General features: G+C 44.5%; 10 pseudogenes; all 10 read right to left on the bottom strand.

Moving 5' to 3' along the window:
• Positions 1 to 3,307: 3,307 nt before the first annotated feature.
• On the bottom strand, positions 3,308 to 3,426 carry LOC142190568 (5S ribosomal RNA; annotated as a pseudogene).
• Positions 3,427 to 4,262: 836 nt separating this feature from the next.
• LOC142190548 (5S ribosomal RNA) lies at positions 4,263 to 4,381 on the bottom strand (annotated as a pseudogene).
• Positions 4,382 to 4,824: 443 nt separating this feature from the next.
• On the bottom strand, positions 4,825 to 4,943 carry LOC142190572 (5S ribosomal RNA; annotated as a pseudogene).
• Positions 4,944 to 5,587: 644 nt separating this feature from the next.
• On the bottom strand, positions 5,588 to 5,706 carry LOC142190571 (5S ribosomal RNA; annotated as a pseudogene).
• Positions 5,707 to 5,778: 72 nt separating this feature from the next.
• LOC142190560 (5S ribosomal RNA) lies at positions 5,779 to 5,897 on the bottom strand (annotated as a pseudogene).
• An 8,885-nt stretch (positions 5,898 to 14,782) lies between these two features.
• On the bottom strand, positions 14,783 to 14,901 carry LOC142190562 (5S ribosomal RNA; annotated as a pseudogene).
• Positions 14,902 to 15,925: 1,024 nt separating this feature from the next.
• On the bottom strand, positions 15,926 to 16,044 carry LOC142190557 (5S ribosomal RNA; annotated as a pseudogene).
• A 2,315-nt stretch (positions 16,045 to 18,359) lies between these two features.
• LOC142190561 (5S ribosomal RNA) lies at positions 18,360 to 18,478 on the bottom strand (annotated as a pseudogene).
• A 646-nt stretch (positions 18,479 to 19,124) lies between these two features.
• On the bottom strand, positions 19,125 to 19,243 carry LOC142190556 (5S ribosomal RNA; annotated as a pseudogene).
• A 1,982-nt stretch (positions 19,244 to 21,225) lies between these two features.
• Positions 21,226 to 21,344, bottom strand: LOC142190555 (5S ribosomal RNA; annotated as a pseudogene).
• Positions 21,345 to 25,700: the final 4,356 nt, after the last annotated feature.

The raw sequence follows: 25,700 nt of genomic DNA, 5'->3' as shown, positions 1-25,700 counted from the left end.
CTCCTTGGCATTCGCCGACGATGTGCTGCTACTCCTAACTAAGCCTGAAGAAAGCCTCCGCTCAGTTTTGCATGTCATTGAGATTTATGGCGAGTTGTCTCACTATAAAGTGAATCTGGATAAATGTGAGATTCTTAATGTCTCCCTCCCAATACAACAAGTAGTCTTTCTGAAGAGGTCCCTTCCTTTTTCTTGGTCTGATTCTCATATTAAATACCTAGGGGTCAACATCCCGAGTTTGCTTAAAGATGTTTTCAAGCTTAATTACGAAACGCTTATACAGGAGGTACGCAGACTTTTGAAGAAATATGACATACCATGCATTTCATGGTTTGGGAGACGCAGTTTGTTGAATACTTATATTACCCCAAAGATAACCTACGTCCTCCGGATGCTACCTATCAAACTCCCCACCTCGTTCTTTAGAACCATACGGTCCATTTTCTCTAAATTTTTGTGGAGAGGAAAGAGGCCACGATTAGCTTATTCAGCACTCTCTAGAAGGAAATCTGAGGGTGGCATAAATCTCCCAGAAATACAGAAACTGTACGAGACCATTCAACTCCAGTTTTGGATGGAAATGACATCTGCACCTCTGGAGTCTACACTCAGAGATATACTGCACTCCACTTATGGCAATACTTTGCTTAAGGCGTTGTGGCTTCCATCTAGTTGTTCGACCGCTAGAGATATGGTGCTTAATAAGACTGATTTGCTGCTGGGGGGTGCCATTCATGCATGGGACTTAGTACAACCGACAGCTGCACCTCCTCCATCCCTATGCCTTCCTGCAGGCCTGATACCTCATCTGATTACAGATATCCTTTACCCTATTGCGGATTTTTGGGACCTGCTTCTACATATCCCGTTAGCAGATTTCTTTGATGGAGAAGGTTTACCCACGCCTGAAGCGGTTGCAAATTTGGCAGCTCTCTCCCAGCATAAAGGATCGCTTACTTTTTTGCACTTCTCCCACTATGCGAACTGCAAACAGAAGTTTGAGAGTCTCTTTGAGTGGAAACGCAGCCCTACTTACCTTGAACAGCTCCACTTTCAGGCAGATTCTTCTAAATTCAAGATGTCTCTTCTTCTGAACAAGGTTGTAGCGAAGCCTTTTTTCCTCATTAGTTGGGAGAAGGATCTTGAGTTGACGCTGACCCCTGAACAGCTTAAAATTGTGATGGACAGATCGTGTGGTACCTCAACGTGTGTTCGAATACAAGAGACACACTACAAGCTTCTCACACGCTGGTACCGGTCACCGGCGTGGTTAAAAGCTCATAAATTGATTGATTCTGCAGTCTGCTGGAGATGCAAAAGAGACACAGGCACGCTGCTACACATTTGGTGGGCTTGCTCAAATATTCGATCGTTTTGGGAGGAGGTGGAAGTCAAGATAAGATCCTTAGGTTTTCAGGACTTTAGAATTACACCTGCCCTTGTCGTTCTCTTCCTCCCGATTCCAAACATACCAGCTAAGTCGCAACGTTTGATTTATCACCTGCTCTCGGCTGCAAAGGCACTAATAACCCCCTTGTGGAAACAGACTGAGTCCCCCTCTCTCTCTCACTGGCTCGCTAAAGTGGATCAAATAGCTAAGTTTGAAGAACTCTTGAGCTGGTCCCGTAGAAACAAAAAGTCATACCTTTCCCTCTGGTCGCCATGGCTGGACAATAGATGATTACGCCACGCCAGATCCTGAACGCCCGCAGCCATCCATTCTACTTTGCCATTCTGCCATTCCTTTCTGCCTCCTTCTTTTCTTCTCTCTTTCTTTCCTTCCTCTCTTTCTTCTCTTGTCCATGTATTTGTGATGTCTTTATTTGTGTAACCCCCCTCCCCCTCCCCCCCCCTCTTCTTGTCCTTCCCCTACCTAACCCTTCCTTCACCCTACCCCCCCCTTCACTATCCTCTTCAAAACCAAAAAACATGTAAAAATTGTTTATTGACATTTACGGTAATGTTTGCTTTGACGTTCGAAATTTGTATCTCCGCACCACCTTGCTTTCTGGAGCTGTGACTCCACTGAACCTAATGTACTATTGCTTCTGTTTATTCTTCTGCTATTTTGTCAATAAACTTAAAATTAAAAAAAAAAAAAGAAATAATTTTATTCAATACTTTTTGTAGAAGAGGTGTACAAGGAACGCCTCAAAGCCCAGAAAAAAAATTGTCAATGGCACCGGGGATTCAGAGTCAGTCTCCCACGCTGGTACTTGCCAGGACTTAAGCTACTCGGCGGCTGGGATCTGACGAGGGCAGGCGTATTCAGATTAGAATGATCGCTGACAAAAACTAATATATTCGATATTTTTTGTAGAACACGAGGAAGGAGAACGCCTAAAAGCCCAGAAACAAAAAAGTTAAAAGCACCTGGTATTCCCAGCCAATCTCTCACGCTGGTACTTGCCAGGACTCAAGCTGCTTGGCAGCTGCGATTTGATGAGGGAAGGCATATTCAGCTTACAATGACCGCTGACAAGAAATGTCATAATTCGATACTTTTTGTAGAACAGGTGGATGGAGAACACCTAAAAACCCAGGAACAAAAAAAGGCAATGGCACCTGGGATTCCCAGCCAGCCTTCCACGCTGATACTTGCCAGGCCTTAAGCTGCGATCTGACCAAGGCAGGCATATTCAGCTTAGAATGACCACTGACAAGAAATGAAGTAATTCGATACTTTTTGTAGAACAGGTGGACGGAGAACGCCTAAAAGCCCAGAAACAAAATAGTCAATGGCACCTGGGATTCCCAGCCAGTCTCCCATGCTGATACTTGCCAGGCCTTAAGCTGCTTGGCGGCTGCGATTTGACGGGGGCAGGCATATTCAGCTTAGAATGACCGCTGACAAAAGCTGTTATAATTCGATTTTTTTTGTAGAACAGGTGGAAGAAGAACGCCTAACAGCCCAAGGAACAAAATAGTCAACGCCACCTGGGATTCCCAGCCAGTCTCCCACGCTAATACTTGCCAAGCCTTAAGCTGCTTGGCAACTGCGATCTGACAAGGGCAGGGATATTCAGCTTAGAATGACCGCTGATAAGAAATGATGTAATTCGATACTTTTTGTAGAACAGGTGAACGGAGAATGCCTAAAAGCCCAGTAACAAAATAGTCAACGCCACCTGGGATTCGCAGCCAGTCTCCCACGCTGGTACTTGGCAGGCATTAAGCTGCTTGGCGGCTGCGATCTGACCAGGGAAGGCATATTCAGCTTAGAATGACCACTGACAAGAAATGATGTAATTCAATACTTTTAGTAGAACAGTTGGACGGAGAACGCCTAAAAGCCCAGAAACAAGATCGTCAACAGCACCTAGGATTCCCAGCCAGTCTCCCACAATGGTACTTGATAGGCCTTAAGCTGCTTGGCGGCTGCGATCTGACGAGGGCAGGTATATTCAGCTTAGAACGACCGCTGACAAGAAATGATGTAATTCAATAATTTTTGTAGAACAGGTGGATGGAGAACACCTAAAAGCCCAGAAAAAAAATTGTCAACAGCACCTGGGATTCCCATTGAGTCTCCCATGCTGGTGTTTGCCAGGCCTTAAGCTGCTTGGCAGCTGCGATCTGACGAGGGCAGGCATATTTAGCTTAGAATGGCCACTGACAAAAACTGTTATAATTCGATTGTTTTTGTAGAACAGGTTCAAGGAGAATGCCTAAAAGCCCAGAAACAAAAAAGGCAAAAGAACCTGGGATTCCCAGCCAGTCTCCCACGCTGGTTCTCGCCAGGCCTTAAGCAGCTTGGCAACTGTGATCAGACAAGGGAAGGCATATTCAGCTTAGAATGATCGCTGACAAGAAATGATGTAATTTGATACTTTTTGTAGAACAGGTGGACGGAGAACGCCTAAAAGCCCAGAAACAAAATAGTCAACGGCACCTGGGATTCCATGCCAGTCTCCCACACTGATACTTGCCAGGCCTTAAGTTGCTTGGCGGCTGCGATTTGATGAGAGCAGGCATATTCAGCTTAGAATGACCGCCGACAAAAACTAATATTATTCGATATTTTTTGTAGAACAGGTGGAAAAAGAACGCCTAAAAGCCTAGAAACAAAAAAGTCAAAAGCACCTGCGATTCCCAGCCAGTCTCCCATGCTGGTACTTGCCAGACCCTAAGCTGCTAGGCGGCTGCGATCTGACGAGGGCAGGCATATTCAGCTTAGAATGACCGCTGACAAGAAATGATGTAATTTAATAATTTTTGTAGAACAGGTGGACGGAGAACGCCTAAAAGCCCAGAAAAAAAATTGTCAACAGCACCTGGGATTCCCAGCCAGTCTCCCACACTGGTACTTGCCAGGCCTTAAGCTGCTTATTAGCTGCGATCTGACGAGGGCAGGTATATTCAGCTTAGAATGACCGCTGACAAAAACTGTTATAATTCAATACTTTTTGTAGAACTGGTGGACGGAGAACGCCTAAAAGCCCAGAAAAAAAATTGTCAACAGCACCTGGGATTCCCAGCCAGTCTCCCACGCTGGTACTTGCCAGGCCTTAAGCTGCGATCTGACGAGGGAAGGCATATTCAGCTTAGAATGACCGCTGACAAGAAATGACGTAATTTGATACTTTTTGTAGAACAGTTGGACAGAGAACGCCTAAAAGCCCAGAAACAAGATCGTCAACAGCATATAGGATTCCCAAGCAGTCTCCCACAATGGTACTTGATAGGCCTTAAGCTGCTTGGTGGCTGCGATCTGACGAGGGCAGGCATATTCAGCTTAGAATGACCGCTGACAAGAAAGGATATAATTCAATACTTTTTGTAGAACTGGTGGACGGAGAATGCCTAAAAGCCCAGAAAAAAAATTGTTAACAGCACCTGTGATTCCCAGCCAGTCTCCCACGCTGGTACTTGCCAGGCCTTAAGCTGCTTGGCAGCTGCGATCTGACGAGGGCAGGCATATTCAGCTTAGAATGACCGCTGACAAGAAAGGATATAATTCAATACTTTTTGTAGAACTGGTGGACGGAGAACGCCTAAAAGCCCAGGAACCAAATAGTCAACGACACCTGGGATTCCCAGCCAGTCTCCCACGCTGGGACTTGCCAGGCCTTAAGCTGCTTGGCAGCTGCGATCTGACGAGGGCTGGCATATTCAGCTTAGAATGACAGCTGACAAAACTATTATAATTCGATTTTTTTTGTAGAACAGGTGGAAGGAGAACTCCTAAAAGCCCAGAAACAAAAAAGTCAAAAGAACCTGGGATTCCCAGCCAGTCTCCCACGCTGGTTCTTGCCAGGGCTTAAGCAGCTTGGCGACTGTGATCAGACGAAGGAAGGCATTTTCAGCTTAGAACGATCGCTAACAAGAAATGATGTAATTCGATACTTTCTGTAGAACAGGAGGACGGAGAACGCCTAAAAGCCCAGGAACAAAATAGTAAATGGTACGTGGGATTCCCAGCCAGTCTCCCACGCTGGTACTTGCCAGGCGTTAGGCTGCTTCGCAGCTGCGATCTGAAGACGGCAGGCATATTCAGCTTAGAATGACCGCTGACAAGAAGTGATGTAATTCAATACTTTTTGAAGAACAGTTTGACGGAAAATGCCTAAAAGCACAAAAACAAAAAAGTCAACAGCACCTGGGATTCCCAGCCAGTCTCCCACACTGGTATTTGCCAGGCCTTAAGCTGCTTGGCGGCTGCGATCTGACGAGGGCAGGCATATAAAGCTTAGAATGACCGCTGACAAGTAATGGTGTAATTCGATACTTTTAGTAGCACAGATGGAGGTAGAACGCCTAAATGCACCAAAACAAAAAAGTCAACAGCACCTGGGATTCCCAGACAGTCTTCCACGCTTGTACTTGCCCAGCCTTAAGCTGCTTGGCTGCTGCGATCTGACGAGTGCAGGGATATTCAGCTTAGAATGACCGCTGACTAGGAATGTTATGATTCGATACTTTTTTTAGAACAGGTCAACGGAGAATGCCTAAAAGGCCAGGAACAAAATAGTCAACGGCAAACTGGGATTCGCAGCCAGTCTCTCAAGATGTTACTTGCCAGGCCTTAAGCTGCTTGGCGGCTGCGATCTGACGAGGGCAGGCATATTAAGCTTAGAATGACCGCTGACAAGAAATGATGTAATTCAATAATTTTTGTAGAACAGGTGGATGGGGAACGCCTAAAAGCCCAGAAAATAAATTGTCAACAGCACCTGGGATTCCCAGCCAGTCTCCCACGCTAGTACTTGCCAGGCCTTAAGCTGCGATCTGACGAGGGAAGGCATATTCAGCTGAGAATGACCGCTGACAAAAACTGATATAATTCGATATTTTTTGTAGAACAGGTGGAAGGAGAACGCTTAAAAACCCAGAAACAAAAAAGTCAAAAGCACATGGGATTCCCAGCCAGTCTCCCTTGCTGGTACTTGCCAGGCCTTAAACTGCTTGGCAGCAGTGATCTGACGAGGGCAGGAATATTCAGCTTAGAATGACAGCTGACAAAAACTATTATAATTCGATTTTTTTTGTAGAACAGGTGGAAGGAGACCTCCTAAAGCCCAGAAACAAAAAAGTCAAAAGAACCTGGGATTCCCAGCCAGTCTCCCACGCTGGTACTTGCCAGGCCTTAAGCTGCGATCTGACGAGGGAAGGTATATTCAGCTTAGAATGACCGCTGACAAAAACTGATATAATTTGATATTTTTTGTAGAACAGGTGGAAGGAGAACGCTTAAAAGCCCAGAAACAAAAAAGTCAAAAGCACCCGGGATTCCCAGCCAGTCTCCCACGCTGGTACTTGCCAGGCGTTAAGCTGCTTTGCGGCTGCGATCTGACGAGGTAGGCATATTCAGCTTAGAATGACCGCTGACAAGAAACAATGTAATTCAATATTTTTTTGTAGAATAGGTGGACGGAGAACGCCTAAAAGCCCAGGAACAAAATAATTAACGGCACCTGGGATTCCCAGCCAGTCTCCCACGCTGGTACTTGCCAGGCCTTAAGCAGCTTGGCGACTGCGATCAGACGAGGGAAGGCATATTCAGCTTAGAACGATCGCTTACAAGAAATGATGTAATTCGATACTTCTTGTAGAATAGGTGGATGGAGAACGCCTAAAAGCACCAAAACAAAACAGTCAACAGCAGCTGGGAGTCCCAGCCAGTCTCCCACGCTGGTACTTGCAAGGACTTAAGCTGCTTGGCGGTTGCGATCTGAGGAGGGCAGGCATATTTAGCTTAGAATGACCGCTGACAAAAGCTAATATAATTCGACATTTTTTGTAGAACAGGTGGAAGAAGAACGCCTAAAAGCCCAGAAACAAAAAAGGCAAAAGCACCTGGGATTCCCAGCCGGTCTCCCACGCTGGTATTTGCCAGGCCTTAAAACTGCTTGGCAGCTGCGATCTGACGAGGGCAGGCATATTCAGCTTAGAATGACCGCTGACAAGAAATGATTTTTTTCAATACTTCTTGAACAACAGGTGTACCGAGAACGCCTCACAGCCCAGAAAAAAAATTGTCTACGGCACCTAGGATTCCCAGCCAGTTTCCCACGCTGGTACTTGCCAAGGATTAAGCTGCTTTGCTGCTGCAATCTGACGAGGGCAGGCGTATTCAGCTTAGAACGACCGCTGACAAGTAATGGCGTAATTCGATACTTTTAGTAGAACAGGTGGATGTAGAACGCCTAAAAGCACCAAAACAAAAAAGTCAACAGCACCTGGGATTCCCAGCCAGTCTCTCACGATGGTACTTGCCAGGCTTTAAGCTGCGATCTCACGAGGGCAAGCATATTCAGCTTAGAATGACGGCTGACAAAAACTGATATAATTCGATATTTTTTGAAGAACAGGTGGAAGGAAAACGCCTAAAAGCCCAGAAACAAAAAAGTCAAAAGAACCTGGGATTCCCAGCCAGTCTCCCACGCTGGTTACTGCCAGGCCTTAAGCTGATTGGCGGCTGCGATCTGACGAGGGAAGGCATATTCAGCTTAAAATGTCCCCCTTTTATAGTTGGGGTTATACTCTGTGTGACTGCCGGTGGGAGGGTTATGGTGCTCCTCTGCGATTTAATGGGGAAATTTACCCTTTTCCCCATGTATCTCCCCTGTTTGTTTACGTATTGTATTGTTCTATGTGATATTTATTAATATTAATATTACTTATTGACAAGTAATACTTTTAGTAGAACAGGTGGACGTAGAACGCCTAAAAGCACCAAAACAAAAAAGTCAACAGCACCTGGGATTCCCAGCCAGTCTCCCACGATGGTACTTGCCAGGCTTTAAGCTGCGATCTCACGAGGGCAGGCATATTCAGCTTAGAATGACGGCTGACAAAAACTGATATATTTCGATATTTTTTGAAGAACAGGTGGAAGGAGAACGCCTAAAAGCCCAGAAACAAAAAAGTCAAAAGAACCTGGGATTCCCAGCCAGTCTCCCACACTGGTTACTGCCAGACCTTAAGCTGACTGACGGCTGCGATCTGACGGAGGAAGGAATATTCAGCTTAGAATGCCTGTTGACAAGAAATGATGTAATTCGATACTTTTTGTAGAACAGGTGGAAGGAGAACGCCTAAAAGCCCAGGAACTAAATAGTCAACGGCACCTGGGATTCCCAGCCAGTCTGCTATGCTGGCAGTTGCCAGGCCTCAAGCTGCTTGGCGACAGCGATCTGACGAGGGCAGGCATATTCAGCTTAGAATGAACGCTGAAAAAAAATGTTGTAATTCGATACTTTTTTGTAGAACAGGTGGAAGGAGAATGCCTAAAAGCCCAGGAACAAAATAGTCAACGGCACCTGGGTTTCCCAGCCAGTCTCCCACGTTGGTACTTGCCAGACCTTAAGCTGCTTGGGGGCTGCGATCTGACGAGGGCAGGCATAATCAGCTTAGAATAACCACTGACAAAAGCTGATATAATTTGATATTTTTTGTAGAACAGGTGGAATGAGAACGCCTAAAAGCCCAGAAACAAAAAGTCAAAAGAACCTGGGATTCCCAGTCAGTCTCCCACGCTGCTTATTGCCACGCCATAATCTGACGAGAGAAGACATATTCAGCTTAGAATGACCGCTAACAAGAAATGATTTTATTCAATACTTTTTGTAGAATAGGTGGAAGGAGAACGCCTAAAAGCCCAGGAACAAAATAGTCAACGGCATATAATTCAAACCACTTGAGACACAAAACATAAAAAATATAACAGAGAAGATACATGGGGAGATATATGGGGAAAAGGGTAAATTTCCCCATTAAATCGCAGAGGAGTACCATAACCCTCCCACCGGCAGTCACACAGAGTATAACCCCAACTATAAAAGATAATAAAGAGATACTAGGAAAAAAGTCACAAGAGTCACAAAAAGAGGAATATAATCCCCAGTATAAACTAAATACCTAATATTACACACCAAACATAGGTCAGAGGACTAGATATCAAATGTCCACTAACCATAATAGTATGATCAATAAGAATAGAAGGTGGTAAATAAGTAAAAAAAAGTAAAAAAGTGTACCCAAATAGGGTCACTTTTAATACATACCCGTAGGTACCGACATATTTCCTATGATCCAGAGTAACAATGAAGATAGCAGTAGGGGGAACTCGGTCTGAGGCCGGTGGGACTGTAAGAAACGCCTGACGCGCGTTTCGCCCGCACTCGGCTTCGTCAGGAGGCTAATAGCTATAGATCAAGTTGCGGTATATATAACCCAAATCAATATAATAATAAATTTCACCTGCTCATAAGTAGTTCCATTGCGTCCTTCTCTCGGTCCGGCAGACTGTCCACCGCGCATGACCGCGAGTCACACGTGACGTCATCACGTACGCGTAACGTGACGACGTCATTGTGCTCATAGAATGTATTAATAAGATATGCATATTTATGCACATTGAAGACTTCATTTATTACGTCTTGTTCTGGTCTGAGGGCTGGCGACATAAACTTTGTTGTCGCAGGTGATTTGGACTCTGGTGGCGTCGCTTCTGTTAGGCTCTATATTGTGAATAAATGAATTGTGAATGTCTTTTAGATGTGTTTATATATATATATATATATATATATATATATATATGTATGTATATACAGTACTATGAAAAAGTTTGGGCCCCCCTATTAATCTTAATCATTTTTAGTTCTAAATATTTTGGTGTTTGCAGCAGCCGTTTCAGTTTGATATATCTAATAACTGATGGACACAGTAATATTTCAGGATTGAAATGAGGTTTATTGTACTAACAGAAAATGTGCAATATGCATTAAACCAAAATTTAACCGGTGCAAAAGTATGGGCACCTCAACAGAAAAGTGACATTAATATTTAGTAGATCTTCCTTTTGCAAAGATAACAGCCTCTAGTCGCTTCCTGTAGCTTTTAATCAGTTCCTGGATCCTGGATGAAGGTATTTTGGGCCATTCCTCTTTACAAAACAATTCAAGTTCAGTTAAGTTTGATGGTGGCCGAGCATGGACAGCCCGCTTCAAATCATCCCACAGATGTTCAATGATATTCAGGTCTGGGGACTGGGATGGCCATTCCAGAACATTGTAATTGTTCCTCTGCATGAATGCCTGAGTCGATTTGGAGTGGTGTTTTGGATCATTGTCTTGCTGAAATATCTATCCCCGGCGTAACTTCAACTTCGTCACTGATTCTTGAACATTATTCTGAAGAATCTGCTGATACTGAGTGGAATCCATGCGGCCCTCAACTTTAACAAGATTCCCGGTGCCGGCATTGGCCACACAGCCCCAAAGCATGATGGAACCTCCACCAAATATTACAGTGGGTAGCAAGTGTTTTTCTTGGAATGCTGTTTTTTTTGGACTCCATGCATAACGCCTTTTTGTATGACCAAACAACTCAATCTTTCATCAGTCCACAGGACCTTCTTCCAAAATGAAGCTGGCTTATCCAAATGTGCTTTTGCTTACCTCAGGCGACTCTGTTTGTGGCATGCTTGCAGAAACGGCTTCTTTCTCATCACTCAACCATACAGCTTCTCCTTGTGCAAAGTGTGCTGTATTGTTGACCGATGCACAGTGACACCATCTGCAGCAAGATGATGCTGCAGCTCTTTGGAGGTGGTCTGTGGATTGTCCTTCACTGTTCTCACCATTCTCCTTCTCTGTCTTTCTGATATTTTTCTTGGCCTGCCACTTCTGGGCTTAACAAGAACTGTCCCTGTGGTCTTCCATTTCCTTACTATGTTCCTCACAGTGGAAACTGACAGGTTAAATCTCTGAGACAACTTTTTGTATCCTTCCCCTGAACAACTATGTTGAACAATCTTTGTTTTCAGATCATTTGAGAGTTGTTTTAAGTAGCCCATGATGCCACTCTTCAGAGGAGATTCAAATAGGAGAACAACTTGCAATTGGCCACCTTAAATACCTTTTCTCATGATTGGATAGATCTGGCTATGAAGTTCAAAGCTCAGTGAGGTTACAAAAACAATTTTGTGCTTCAGTAAGTCAGTAAAAAGTAGTTAGGAGTATTCAAATCAATAAAATGATAAGGGTGCCCATACTTTTGCATTGGTCAAATTTTGGTTTAATGCATATTGCACATTTTCTGTTAGTACAATAAACCTCATTTCACTCCTGAAATATTACTGTGTCCATCAGTTATTAGATATATCAAACTGAAATGGCTGCTGCAAACACCAAAATATTTAGAACTAAAAATGATTAAGATTAATAGGGGTGCCCAAACTTTTTCATAGGACTGTATATATATGTATATATATATATATTTATATATGGATTTATATTTATTTGATTTATATGTTTAATATTTATTGTTTTTTATTATTTATTTATTCATTATTTATGTATTTCTTTATATATTTTTGTGTTTATTTTTTGTGTTTATTGCACTTCTTGCACAATTTTTTGTCACTCATACACTTTACATATTTATTTATTTATTATTATTAATAGTAACTATACTCTTTTTTATCACTTTGTATTTTAGGATTGTTCACAATATATGAATTTATATAAATCATTAATATTAAATTTGTACACAGTACTTTGCACATCTTTTAGTGTTTTTGAGCACTTGATTTCACTTTCTTTTTTTCACTTATTTATTATTTCATTGTAATTCACAGATTAATTGAATATTTATCACTTGATATATTCTATGTAATTATGATATTTATTCGTAAACACTAGTTCACTTTATTAAATATTCACCTTATTAAATATTATTAGTGTATTATGTAATTATTTTTGTTCGCTGTGTTTTTTATTTATTTATTTATGTCTTTATATATTATGCACTTTTATTAGTCACTATTATGTACTGAGTAGGGTTACTATAATTTATTAGCTTCATATTCAGTCTTGTTCAGTTCTTTGGGGTCTAATCGTACCTTAGCTGTTCATCTATATGGCAGTCCGTCCCTGTGGCCGCTTATACTATGTTATATGTGGCCGGCGCGTGTACGCGTGCGCGACCGGCCAAACTTTATTAATACATTCTATGAGCACAATGACGTCGTCACGTTACGCATACGTGATGACGTCACGTGTGACTCGCGGTCATGCGCAGTGGACAGTCTGCCGGACCGAGAGAAGGACGCAATGGAACTACTTATGAGCAGGTGAAATTTATTATTATATTGATTTGGGTTATATATACCGCAACTTGATCTATAGCTATTAGCCTCCTGACGAAGCCGAGTGCGGGCGAAACGCGCGTCAGGCGTTTCTTACAGTCCCACCGGCCTCAGACCGAGTTCCCCCTACTGCTATCTTCATTGTTACTCTGGATCATAGGAAATATGTCGGTACCTACGGGTATGTATTAAAAGTGACCCTATTTGGGTACACTTTTTTACTTTTTTTACTTATTTACCACCTTCTATTCTTATTGATCATACTATTATGGTTAGTGGACATTTGATATCTAGTCCTCTGACCTATGTTTGGTGTGTAATATTAGGTATTTAGTTTATACTGGGGATTATATTCCTCTTTTTGTGACTCTTGTGACTTTTTTCCTAGTATCTCTTTATTATCTTTTATAGTTGGGGTTATACTCTGTGTGACTGCCGGTGGGAGGGTTATGGTACTCCTCTGCGATTTAATGGGGAAATTTACCCTTTTCCCCATGTATCTCCCCTGTTTGTTTATGTATTGTATTGTTCTATTTGATATTTATTAATAAAATTATATATTTTTTATGTTTTGTGTCTCAAGTGGTTTGAATTATATTCTTGTATTTGTTTTGAGGCCAATGTGTTATATTCTGCTGGGTTCTTGTTTTTGGTTTTCAAAATAGTCAACGGCACCTGGGATTCCTAGCCAGTCTCCCACGCTGGTACTTGTCAGGCTTTAAGTTGCTTGGCGGCTGCGATTTGACGAGGGAAGGCATATTCAGCTTAGAATAACCGCTGACAAAAGCTGATATAATTTGATATTTTTGTAGAACAGGTGGAAGGAGAACGCCTAAAAGCCCAGAACCAGAATTATCAATGGCACCTGGGATTCCCAGTCAGTCTCCCATGCTGGTACTTGCCAGGCCTTAAGCTGCTTGGCGGCAACGATTTGACGAGGGAAGGCATATTTAGCTTAGAATGTCCGCTGACAAGAAATTATGTAATTCGATACTTTTAGTAGAACAGGTGGAAGGAGAACGCCTGAAAGCCCAGAAACAAAATTGTCAACGGCTCTTAGCATTCCCAGCTAGTCTCCCACACTGGTACTTGCTAGGCCTTAAGCTGCTTGGTGGCTGCGAACTGACGAGGGCAGGCATATTCAGCTTAGAATGACTACTGACAAGTAATGATGTAATTCGATACTTTTAATAGAACAGGTGGACTGAGAACGCCTAAAAGCACCAAAATAAAAAAGTCAACAGCACCTGGGATTCCCAGCCAGTCTCCCACGCTGGTACTTGCCATGTCTAAAGCTGCTTGGCGGCTGCGATCTGACGAGGGAAGGCATATTCAGCTTAAAATGACTGCTGACAAGAACTGATATAATTCGATATTTTTTGTAGAACAGGTGGAAGGAGAATGCCTAAAAGCCCAGAAACAAAAAAAGTCAAAAGAACCTGGGATTCCCGGACAGTCTCTCATGCTGGTTCTTGCCAGTCCTTAAGCTGCTTAGCGACTGCGATCAGACGAGGGAAGGCATATTCAGCTTAGAATGACCTCTGACAAGAAATGATGTAATTCAATACTTTTTGTAGAACAGGTGGAAGGAGAACGCCTAAAAGCCCAGGAACAAAATAGTCAACGGCACCCGGGATTCCCAGCCAGTCTCCCACGCTGGTACTTGCCAGGCTTTAAGCTGTTTCATGGCTGCGATCTGCTGAAGGCAGGCGTACTAAGCTTAGAATAACCGCTGATAACTAATGTCGTAATTCGATACCTTTAGTGGCACAGGAGGACGTAAAACGCCTAAAAGCACCAAAACAAAAAAGTCAACAGCACCTGGTATTCCCAGCCAGTCTCCCACACTGGTACTTGCGAGGCCTTAAGCTGCTTGGTAACTGCGATATGACAAGGGCAGGTACATTCAGCTTAGAATGATCGCTTACAAGTAATGATGTAATTCGATACTTTTAGTAGAACAGGTGGACGGAGCACGCCTAAAAGCACCAAAACAAAAAAGTCAACAGCACCTGGGATTCCCTGCCAGTCTCCCACACTGGTACTTGCCAGGGCTTAAGCTGCTTGGTGGCTGCGATCTGACAAGGGCAGGTACATTCAGCTTAGAATGATCGCTTACAAGTAATAATGTAATTCGATACTTTTAGTAGAACAGGTGGACGGAGCACGCCTAAAAGAAGAAAACAAAAAAGTCAACAGCACCTGGGATTCCCAGCCAGTCTCCCACGCTGGTACTTGCTAGGCCTTAAGCTGCTTGGCGGCTGCGATCTGACGAGGGCAGGAGTATTCAACTGAGAATGACCGCTGACAAGAAATGACGTAATTCGATACTTTTTGTAGAACAGGTGAAAGGAGAATGCCTAAAAGCCCAGAAACAAAGAATTCAAAAGCACCTGGGAATCCCAGCCAGTCTCCCACGCTGGTACTTACTAGGCCTTAAGCAGCTTGGCGGCTGCGATCTGACGAGGGCAGGAATATTCAACTGAAAATGACCGCTAACAAGAGATGTTGTAATTTGATACTTTTTGTAGAACAGGTGAAAGGAGAACGCTTAAAATCCAGAAACAAAAAAGTCAAAAGCACCTAGGATTTCCAGCCAGTCTCCCACGCTGGAACTTGCCAGGCCTTACACTGCTTGGCAGGTGTGATCTAACAAGGGAAGGCATATTCAGCTTATAATGACCGCTGACAAGAAATGATTTTATTCAATACTTTTTGTAAAACAGGTGTACGGAGAACACCTAAAAGCTTAGAAAAAATTGTCAAATGCACCTGGGATTCCCTGTCAGTCTCCCACGCTCGTACTTGCCAGGCCTTCAACTGTTTCGCGGCTTCGATTTGACGAGGGCAGGCATATTCAGCTTAGAATGACCGCTAACAAGTAGTGGTGTAATTTAATAATTTTCGTAGAACAGGTGGACGTAGAACGCCTAAAAGCACCAAAACAAAAAAGTCAATAGCACCTTGATTTCCCAGACAGTCTCCCACGCTGGTACTTGCCAGGCCTTATGCTGCTTGGCGGCTGCAATCTGACGAGGGCAGGCATATTCAGCTTAGTATGACTGCTGACAAGAAATGATTTTATTCAATACTTTTTGTAGAACAGGTGTAGGGAGAACGCCTCAAAGCCCAGAAAAAACATTGGCAATGGCACCTTGGATTCGCAGCCAGTCTCCCACGCTGGTACTTGCTAGGCCTTAAGCTGCTTCGCGGCTGCGATCTGATGAGGGCAGGCGTGTTCAACTTAGAATGACCGCTGACAAGCAATGGTGTAATTCGATACTTTTAGTAGAAAAGGTGGACGTAGAACGCCTAAAAGCACTAAAACAAAAAAGTCAATAGCATCTGGGATTCCCAGGCAGTCTCCCACGTTGGTACTTGCCAGGCCTTAAGCTGCTTAGCAACTGCGATCTGACGAGGGCAGGCATATTCAGCTTAGAATGACCACTGACAAAAATTGATGTAATTCGATACTTTTTGTAGAACAGGTGGACGGAGAACGCCTAAAAGCCCAGAAATTAAGATCGTCAGTGGTTCCTAGGATTCCAAGCCAATCTCCCACATTGGTATTTGCCAGGCCTTAAGCTGCTTGGCGGCTGCGATCTGACGAGAGCAGGCATATTCAGCTTAGAATGACCGCTGACTAGAAATGTTATAATTCGATACTTTTTGAAGAACAGGTGGACGGAGAATGCCTAAAAGTCCAGGAACAACATAGTCAACGGCAACTGGGATTTGCCGGCAGTCTCCCACGCTGATACTTGCTAGGCCTTAAGCTGCTTGACGGCTACGATCTGACGAGGGCAGGCATATTCAGTTTAGAATGACCACTGACAAGAAATGATGTAATTCAATATTTTTTGTAGAATAGGTGGACGGAGAATGCTTATGATAGGGACATATGGATCCCTCCGTATGTTGTAGAGGTCCTAATTAGATAATTAATTAACAGGCCTAGATGGACTGCAGCCATCTTTCTTTTAGGCCTGGAGAACTGATTAAAGACACAAGATGGTAGTGTATCAAAAGAGTTCTAATTTTTATTGTAAGAATAGGTAGTTTTAAATACATTACAGACAAAGAGCTGGCTTGGCTATTCTAATCAATGCAACCATGATTGGTTATAGAGATATAAGACAAGCCTGGCACATGGCTATTGGCTGAGGCTCATTATAATCTGCATCTCATTATAACTTTCCACACTGGGATGGACTTTCCCATGAAACAAAGAAGGATTCAAAATACTTATGTGTGAGCTAACATCCCAGACTACGTCTATATGTATATATCATGGCAAAAGAGATAAGATGACACGTTCCATAGACTCTGTGTCTATACACTCTAAGTGACCTTCATATACCATAAAATATGACAGAGTGCCCAGATACCATAAGATTAATACTTTTGTTGGTTATGTGTCCATACATCATGTAAAGGAGATAAGAGATATACAAAGTCTTCTCAAAATGAGGCCCTTGAGAGATAAGGATTAGCAACCTATGCATTAACGTTCATTATCACATTCCCTAAAGTCTAACAAGGGGCCTCCTTGACTTAAGCAGAAAAATACATACTTATACAGTTTATATGTGAAAGAGTACAAGATGGCTGCCAAAATACAAAGATGGAGGACTTAACTCTAACACCTAAAAGCCCAGGAACAAAATAATCAACGGCACCTGGGACTCCCAGCAAGTCTCCCAAGCTGATACTTGCCAGGTCTTAAGCTGCTTGGCAATTGCGATCTGATGAGAGCAGGCATATTCAGCTTAGAATTTTTTGTAGAATAGGTGGACGAAGAACGGCTAAAAGCCCAGGAACAAAATAGTCAACGAAACCTGGGATTCCCAGCCAGTCTCCCACGCTGGTACTTGCCAGGCCTTAAGCAGCTTGGCGACTGCGATCAGACAAGGGAAGGCATATTCAGCTTAGAACGATTGCTGACAAGAAATGATGTAATTCGATACTTTTTGTAGAACAGGTGGAAGGAGAACGCCTAAAAGCCCAGGAACAAAATAGCCAATGGCACCTGAGATTCGCAGCCAGTCTCCCACGCTGGTACTTGCCAGGCCTTAAACTGCTTGGCGGCTGCGATCTGACGAGGGCAGGCATATTCAGCTTAGAATGACCACTGACAAGAAACGATGTAATTCGATACTGTTTGTAGAACAGGTGGACGGAGAAAGCCTAAAAGCCCAGAAACAAGATTGTCAACAGCACCTAGGATTCCCAGCCACACTCCCACAATGGTACTTGCCAGGCCTTAAGCTGCTTGGCGGCTGCGATCTGACGAGGGCAGGCATATTCAGCTTAGAATGACCGCTGACATGAAATTATGTAATTCAATAATTTTTGTAGAACAGGTGGACGGAGAACGCCGAAAAGCCCAGAAAAAAAATTGTCAACAGTACCTGTCTCCCACACTGGTTCTTGCCAGACCTTAAGCAGCTTACCGACTGCAATCAGACGAGGGAAGGCATATTCAGCTTAGAACGATCGCTGACAAGAAATGATGTAATTCAATACTTTTTGTAGAACAGGTGGAAGGAAAACACCTAAAAGCCCAGGAACAGAACAGTCAACGCCACCTGGGATTCCCAGCCAGTCTGCCACGCTGGTACTTGCCAGGACTTAAGCTACTTGGCGGCTGTGATCTGATGAGGTAAGGCATATTCAGCTTAGAATGACCGCTGACAAAAACTGATATAATTTGATATTTTTTGTAGAACAGGTGGAAGGAGAACGCCTAAAAGCCCAGGAACAAAATAGTCAGCGGTACCTGGGATTCCCAGCCAGTCTCCCATGCTGGTACATGCCAGGCCTTAGACCGCTTCGCAGCTGCGATCTGACGAGGGCAGGCATATTCAGCTTAGAATGACCGCTGACAAGAAATGATGTAATTCAATACTTTTTGAAGAACAGGTGGAAGGAGAACGCCTAAAAGCCCAGAAACAAAAAAGTAAAAAGCACTTGAGATTCCCAGCCAGTCTCCCACGCTGACACTTGCCAGGCCTTAAGCTGCTTGGCAACTGTGATCTGACGAGAGAAGGTATATTCAGCTTAGAATAACCGCTGACGAGCAATGATGTAATTCGATACTTTTTGTAGAACAGGTGGACGGAGAACGCCTAAAAGCCCAGAACCAAAATTATCAATGGCACCTAGAAATCCCAGCCAGTCTCCCATGTTGGTACATGCCAGGCCTTAAGCTGCTTGGTGGCTGCGATCTGACGAGATCAGGCATATTCAGCTTAGAATGAACGCTGAAAAGAAATGATTTTATTCAATACTTTTTGTAGAACAGGTGTACGGAGAGCGCCTCAAAGCCCAGGAACAAACTAGTCAACGGCACCTGAGATTCCAAGCCAGTCTCCCCCGCTGGTACTTGCCAGGCCTTCAGCTGCCCTGGCAGCTGCGATCTGACGAGGGCAGGCATATTCAGCTTAGAATGACCACTGACAAAAAATGATGTAATTTGATACTTTCTGTAGAACAGGTGGAAGGAGAACGCCTAAAAGCCCAGGAACAAAATAGTCAGCGGTACCTGGGATTCCCAGCCAGTCTCCCATGCTGGTACATGCCAGGCCTTAGACTGCTTCGCAGCTGCGATCTGACGAGGGCAGGCATATTCAGCTTAGAATGACCGCTGACAAGAAATGATGTAATTCAATACTTTTTGAAGAACAGGTGGACGGAGAATGCCTAAAAGTACCAAAACAAAAATGTCAACGGCACCTGGGATTCCCAGCCAGTCTCCCACACTGGTATTTGCCAGGCCTTAAGCGGCTTAGTGGCTGCGATCTGACGAGGGCAGGCGTATAAAGCTTAGAATGACCGCTGACGAGTAATGGCGTAATTCGATACTTTTAGTAGCACAGGTGGAGGTAGCACGCCTAAAAGCACCAAAACAAAAAAGTCAACGGCACCTGGGATTCGCAGCTAGTCTCCCACGCTGGTAGTTGCCAGGCCTTAAGCTGCTTGTCGGCTGCGATCGGACGAAGGCAGGCATATTCAGCTTAGAATGACCACTGACAAAAACTGATATAATTCGATATTTTTTGTAGAACAGGTGGAAGGAGAATGCCTAAAAGCCTAGAAACAAAAAAGTCAAAAGCACCTGGGATTCCCAGCCAGTCTCCCACGCTGATACTTGCAAGGCCTTAAGCTTCTTGGCGGCTGCGATCTGACGAGGGAAGGCATATTCAGCTTAGAATGACCGCTGACAAGAAATTATGTAATTTGATATTTTTGTAGAATAGGTAGACGGAGAACGCCTAAAAGCCCAGGAACAAAATAGTCAACGGCACCTGGGATTCCCAGCCAGTTTCCCATGCTGATACTTGGCAGGCCTTAAACTGCTTAGCAACTGCGATCTGACGAGGGAAGGCATATTCAGCTTAGAATGACCGCTGACAAAAACTGATATAATTCGATATTTTTTGTAGAACAGGTGGAAGGAGAACGCCTAAAAGCCCAGAAACAAAAAAGTCAAAAGCATCGGGAATTCCAAGCCAGTCTCCCACGCTGGTTCTTGCCAGGCCTTAAGAAGCTTGGCAACTGCGATCTGACGAGGGCAGGCATATTCAGCTTAGAATGACCGCTGACAGGAAATATTGTAAGTCGATACTTTTTGTAGAACAGGTGGAAGGAGAACGCCTAAAAGCCCAGGAACCAAATAGTCAACGGCACCTGGGATTCCCAGCCAGTCTCCCCCGCTGGTACTTGCCAGGCCTTAAGCTGCCCTGGCGGCTGTGATCTGACGAGGACAGGCATATTCAGCTTAGAATGACCGCTGACAAGTAATGGGGTAATTCCATACTTTGAGTAGAAAAGGTGGACGTAGAACGCCTAAAAGCACCAAAACAAAAAAGTCAACAGCACCTGGGATTCGCAGACAGTCTCCCACACTGGTACTTGCCAGGCCTTAAGCTGCTTGGAGACTGCGATCAGACGAGGGAAGGCATATTCAGCTTAGAACGATTGCTGACAAGAAATGATGTAATTCGATACTTTTTGTAGAACAGGTGGAAGGAGAACACCTAAAAGACCAGGAACAAAATAGTCAACGCCACCTGGGATTCCCAGCCAGTCTCCCACACTGCTACTTGCCAGGGATTAAGAAGCTTGGCGACTGCGATCAGACGAGGGATGGCATATTCAGCTTAGAACGATCGCTGACAAGAAAGGATGTAATTCGATACTTTTTGTAGAACAGGTGGAAGGAGAACGCCTAAAAGCCCAGGAACAAAATAGCCAATGGCACCTGGCATTCCCAGCCAGTCTCCCAAGCTGGTACTTGCCAGGCATTAAACTGCTTGGCGACGGCGATCTGACGAGGGAAGGCATATTCAGCTTAAAATGACCGCTGACAAAAACTATTATATTTCGATATTTTTTGTAGAACAGGTGGAAGGAGAAAGTCTAAAAGCCCAGAAACAAAAAAGTCAAAAGCATCTGGGATTTCCAGCCAGTCTCCAATGCTGTTACTTGCAAGGACTTAAGCTGCTTGGCGGCTGCGATCTGACGAGGGCAGGCATATTCAGCTTAGAATGACCGCTGACAAGAAATGATGTAATTTGATACTTTCTGTAGAACAGGTGGAAGGAGAACGCCTAAAAGCCCAGGAACAAAATAGTCAGCGGTACCTGGGATTCCCAGCCAGTCTCCCATGCTGGTACATGCCAGGCCTTAGACTGCTTCGCAGCTGCGATCTGACGAGGGCAGGCATATTCAGCTTAGAATGACCGCTGACAAGAAATGATGTAATTCAATACTTTTTGAAGAACAGGTGGACGGAGAATGCCTAAAAGTACCAAAACAAAAATGTCAACGGCACCTGGGATTCCCAGCCAGTCTCCCACACTGGTATTTGCCAGGCCTTAAGCGGCTTAGTGGCTGCGATCTGACGAGGGCAGGCGTATAAAGCTTAGAATGACCGCTGACGAGTAATGGCGTAATTCGATACTTTTAGTAGCACAGGTGGAGGTAGCACGCCTAAAAGCACCAAAACAAAAAAGTCAACGGCACCTGGGATTCGCAGCTAGTCTCCCACGCTGGTAGTTGCCAGGCCTTAAGCTGCTTGTCGGCTGCGATCGGACGAAGGCAGGCATATTCAGCTTAGAATGACCACTGACAAAAACTGATATAATTCGATATTTTTTGTAGAACAGGTGGAAGGAGAATGCCTAAAAGCCTAGAAACAAAAAAGTCAAAAGCACCTGGGATTCCCAGCCAGTCTCCCACGCTGATACTTGCAAGGCCTTAAGCTTCTTGGCGGCTGCGATCTGACGAGGGAAGGCATATTCAGCTTAGAATGACCGCTGACAAGAAATTATGTAATTTGATATTTTTGTAGAATAGGTAGACGGAGAACGCCTAAAAGCCCAGGAACAAAATAGTCAACGGCACCTGGGATTCCCAGCCAGTTTCCCATGCTGATACTTGGCAGGCCTTAAACTGCTTAGCAACTGCGATCTGACGAGGGAAGGCATATTCAGCTTAGAATGACCGCTGACAAAAACTGATATAATTCGATATTTTTTGTAGAACAGGTGGAAGGAGAACGCCTAAAAGCCCAGAAACAAAAAAGTCAAAAGCATCGGGAATTCCAAGCCAGTCTCCCACGCTGGTTCTTGCCAGGCCTTAAGAAGCTTGGCAACTGCGATCTGACGAGGGCAGGCATATTCAGCTTAGAATGACCGCTGACAGGAAATATTGTAAGTCGATACTTTTTGTAGAACAGGTGGAAGGAGAACGCCTAAAAGCCCAGGAACCAAATAGTCAACGGCACCTGGGATTCCCAGCCAGTCTCCCCCGCTGGTACTTGCCAGGCCTTAAGCTGCCCTGGCGGCTGTGATCTGACGAGGACAGGCATATTCAGCTTAGAATGACCGCTGACAAGTAATGGGGTAATTCCATACTTTGAGTAGAAAAGGTGGACGTAGAACGCCTAAAAGCACCAAAACAAAAAAGTCAACAGCACCTGGGATTCGCAGACAGTCTCCCACACTGGTACTTGCCAGGCCTTAAGCTGCTTGGAGACTGCGATCAGACGAGGGAAGGCATATTCAGCTTAGAACGATTGCTGACAAGAAATGATGTAATTCGATACTTTTTGTAGAACAGGTGGAAGGAGAACACCTAAAAGACCAGGAACAAAATAGTCAACGCCACCTGGGATTCCCAGCCAGTCTCCCACACTGCTACTTGCCAGGGATTAAGAAGCTTGGCGACTGCGATCAGACGAGGGATGGCATATTCAGCTTAGAACGATCGCTGACAAGAAAGGATGTAATTCGATACTTTTTGTAGAACAGGTGGAAGGAGAACGCCTAAAAGCCCAGGAACAAAATAGCCAATGGCACCTGGCATTCCCAGCCAGTCTCCCAAGCTGGTACTTGCCAGGCATTAAACTGCTTGGCGACGGCGATCTGACGAGGGAAGGCATATTCAGCTTAAAATGACCGCTGACAAAAACTATTATATTTCGATATTTTTTGTAGAACAGGTGGAAGGAGAAAGTCTAAAAGCCCAGAAACAAAAAAGTCAAAAGCATCTGGGATTTCCAGCCAGTCTCCAATGCTGTTACTTGCAAGGACTTAAGCTGCTTGGTGGCTGCGATCTGACGAGGGCAGGCATATTCAGCTTAGAATGACCGCTGACAAGAAATGATGTAATTTGATACTTTTTGTAGAACAGGTGGACGGAGAATGCCTAAAAGCCCAGGAACAAAATAGTCAACGGCACCTGGGATTCCCAACCAGTCTCCCACGATGGGACTGGCCAGGCCTTAAGCTGGTTGGCAGCTGCGATCTGACGAGGGCAGGCATATTCAGCTTAGAATGACAGCTGACAAAAACTATTATAATTCGATATTTTTTGTAGAACAGGTGGAAGGAGAACTCCTAAAAGTCCAGAAACAAAAAAGTCAAAAGAACCTGGGATTCCCAGCCAGTCTCCCACGCTGGTTCTTGCCAGGTCTTAAGCAGCTTGGCGACTGCGATCAGACGAGGGAAGGCATATTCAGCTTAGAACAATCGCTCACAAAAAATGATGTAATTCGATACTTTTTGTAGAACAGGTGGAAGGAGAACGCCTAAAAGCCAAGGAACAAAAAAGTCAATGGCACCTGGGATTCGCAGCTAGTCTCCCACGCTGGTAGTTGCCAGGCCTTAAGCTGCTTGTCGGCTGCGATCGGACGAAGGCAGGCATATTCAGCTTAGAATGACCACTGACAAAAACTGATATAATTCGATATTTTTTGTAGAACAGGTGGAAGGAGAATGCCTAAAAGCCTAGAAACAAAAAAGTCAAAAGCACCTGGGATTCCCAGCCAGTCTCCCACGCTGATACTTGCAAGGCCTTAAGCTTCTTGGCGGCTGCGATCTGACGAGGGAAGGCATATTCAGCTTAGAATGACCGCTGACAAGAAATTATGTAATTTGATATTTTTGTAGAATAGGTGGACGGAGAACGCCTAAAAGCCCAGGAACAAAATGGTCAACGGCACCTGGGATTCCCAGCCAGTTTCCCATGCTGATACTTGGCAGGCCTTAAACTGCTTAGCAACTGCGATCTGACGAGGGAAGGCATATTCAGCTTAGAATGACCGCTGACAAAAACTGATATAATTCGATATTTTTTGTAGAACAGGTGGAAGGAGAACGCCTAAAAGCCCAGAAACAAAAAAGTCAAAAGCATCGGGAATTCCAAGCCAGTCTCCCACGCTGGTTCTTGCCAGGCCTTAAGAAGCTTGGCAACTGCGATCTGACGAGGGTAGGCATATTCAGCTTAGAATGACCGCTGACAGGAAACATTGTAATTCGATACTTTTTGTAGAACAGGTGGAAGGAGAACGCCTAAAAGCCCAGGAACCAAATAGTCAACGGCACCTGGGATTCCCAGCCAGTCTCCCCCGCTGGTACTTGCCAGGCCTTAAGCTGCCCTGGCGGCTGTGATCTGACGAGGGCAGGCATATTCAGCTTAGAATGACCGCTGACAAGTAATGGGGTAATTCCATACTTTGAGTAGAAAAGGTGGACGTAGAACGCCTAAAAGCACCAAAACAAAAAAGTCAACAGCACCTGGGATTCGCAGGCAGTCTCCCACACTGGTACTTGCCAGGCCTTAAGCTGCTTGGAGACTGCGATCAGACGAGGGAAGGCATATTCAGCTTAGAACGATTGCTGACAAGAAATGATGTAATTCGATACTTTTTGTAGAACAGGTGGAAGGAGAACACCTAAAAGACCAGGAACAAAATAGTCAACGCCACCTGGGATTCCCAGCCAGTCTCCCACACTGCTACTTGCCAGGGATTAAGAAGCTTGGCGACTGCGATCAGACGAGGGATGGCATATTCAGCTTAGAACGATCGCTGACAAGAAAGGATGTAATTCGATACTTTTTGTAGAACAGGTGGAAGGAGAACGCCTAAAAGCCCAGGAACAAAATAGCCAATGGCACCTGGCATTCCCAGCCAGTCTCCCAAGCTGGTACTTGCCAGGCATTAAACTGCTTGGCGACGGCGATCTGACGAGGGAAGGCATATTCAGCTTAGAATGACCGCTGACAAAAACTATTATATTTCGATATTTTTTGTAGAACAGGTGGAAGGAGAAAGTCTAAAAGCCCAGAAACAAAAAAGTCAAAAGCATCTGGGATTTCCAGCCAGTCTCCAATGCTGTTACTTGCAAGGACTTAAGCTGCTTGGCGGCTGCGATCTGACGAGGGCAGGCATATTCAGCTTAGAATGACCGCTGACAAGAAATGATGTAATTTGATACTTTTTGTAGAACAGGTGGACGGAGAATGCCTAAAAGCCCAGGAACAAAATAGTCAACGGCACCTGGGATTCCCAACCAGTCTCCCACGATGGGACTGGCCAGGCCTTAAGCTGGTTGGCAGCTGCGATCTGACGAGGGCAGGCATATTCAGCTTAGAATGACAGCTGACAAAAACTATTATAATTCGATATTTTTTGTAGAACAGGTGGAAGGAGAACTCCTAAAAGTCCAGAAACAAAAAAGTCAAAAGAACCTGGGATTCCCAGCCAGTCTCCCACGCTGGTTCTTGCCAGGTCTTAAGCAGCTTGGCGATCAGACGAGGG

Source organism: Leptodactylus fuscus, chromosome 1 (genome assembly GCF_031893055.1).
Source record: "Leptodactylus fuscus isolate aLepFus1 chromosome 1, aLepFus1.hap2, whole genome shotgun sequence".
NCBI lineage: Eukaryota > Metazoa > Chordata > Amphibia > Anura > Leptodactylidae > Leptodactylus > Leptodactylus fuscus.
This window is presented reverse-complemented; position numbering and strand designations above follow the sequence as displayed.